This window comes from Physeter macrocephalus, chromosome 11, assembly GCF_002837175.3.
Source record: "Physeter macrocephalus isolate SW-GA chromosome 11, ASM283717v5, whole genome shotgun sequence".
Taxonomy (NCBI): Eukaryota; Metazoa; Chordata; class Mammalia; order Artiodactyla; family Physeteridae; genus Physeter; species Physeter macrocephalus.
The window spans coordinates 5,147,386-5,149,040 of record NC_041224.1 but is presented as its reverse complement, the minus strand read 5'-3'; positions in this window follow the sequence as shown (position 1 = coordinate 5,149,040).

The following is a 1,655-nucleotide window of genomic DNA, read 5'->3' as shown; positions in this document are numbered from 1 at the left end:
GCATTGATTGATTTGCATATATTGAAGAATCCTTGCATCCCTGGGATAAATCCTACTTGATCATGGTGTATGATCCTTTTAATGTGCTTTCAGATTCAGTTTGCTAGTATTTTGTTGAGGATTTTTGCGTCTGTGTTCATCAGTGATATTGGCCTGTAATTTTCTTTTTTGTGATATCTTTGTCTCATTTTGGTATCAGGGTGATGGTGGCCTCGTAGAATGAGCTTGGGAGTGTTCCTCCCTCCACATGTTTTTGGAAGAGTTTGAGAAGAATAGGTGTTAGCTCTTCTCTAAATGTTTGATAGAATTCACCTGTGAAGCCATCTGGTCCTGAACTTTTGTTTTTGGGAAGATTTTTAATCACAGTTTCAATTTCATTACTTGTGATTGGTCTTCTCATAGTTTCTATTTCTTCCTGGTTCAGTCTTGGAAGGTTGTACCTTTCTAAGAATTTGCCCATTTCTTCCAGGTTGCCGAGTTTATTGGCATAGAGTTGCTTCTAGTAGTCTCTTATGATCCTTTCTGTTTCTGCGGTGTCATTTGTAACTTCTCCTTTTTCATTTCTAATTTTATTGATTTGAACCCTCTCCCTTTTTTACTTGATAGTCTGGTTAAAGATTTATCAATTTTGTTCATCTTCTCAAAGAACCAGCTTTTAGTTTCATTGATCTTCTACTAACTTTGGGTTTTATTTGTTCTTCTTTCTCTAGTTGTTTTAGGTGTAAGGTTAGGTTGTTTATTCAAGATTTTTCTTATTTCTTGAGGTGAGTTTGAATTGCTATAAATTCAAACTCTTAGAACTGCTTTTGCTGAATCCCATAGGTTTTGGGTCATCGTGTTTTCATTGTCATTTGTTTCTAGGTATTTTTTGATTTCCTCTTTGATTTCTTCAGTGATCCATTGGTTATTTGGTAGCATTTTGTTTAGCCTCCATGTGTTTGTGTTTTTTACAGTTTTTTCCCCTGTAATTGATTTCTAATCTTATAGCGTTGTGGTTGGAAAAGATGCTTAATACAATTTCAATTTTCTTAAATTTAGCAAGGCTTGATTTGGGACCCAAGATGGGATATAGCCTGGGGAATGTTCCATGTACGCTTGAGAAGAAAGTGTATTTGCTGCTTTCAGATGGAATGTCCTATAAATAGCAATTAAATCTATTTGGTCTAATGTGTAATCTAAGGTTTCTGTTTCCTTATTTTCTGTCTGGATGATCTGTCCATTGGTGTAAGTGGGGTGTTAAAGTCCCCTACTAATATTGTGTTACTGTCAATTTCCCCTTTTATAGCTGTTAGCATTTGCCTTATGTATTGAGGTACTTGCATGTTGGGTGCATAAATATTTACAATTGTTTTATCTTCTTCTTGGATTGATCCCTTGATCACTATGTAGTGTCCTTCCTTGTCTCTTGTAATAGTCTTTATTTTAAAGTCTACTTTGTCTGAGTATTGTTACTACAGCTTTCTTTTGATTTCCATTTGTATGGAATATCTTTTTCCATCCCCTCACTTTCAGTCTGAATGTGTCCCTAGGTCTGAAGTGGGTCTCTTGTAGACAGCATATATATGGGTCTTGTTTTTGTATCCATTCAGTCAGTCTGTGCCTTGGTTGGAGCATTTAATCCATTTACATTTAAGGTAATTATTGATATGTATGTT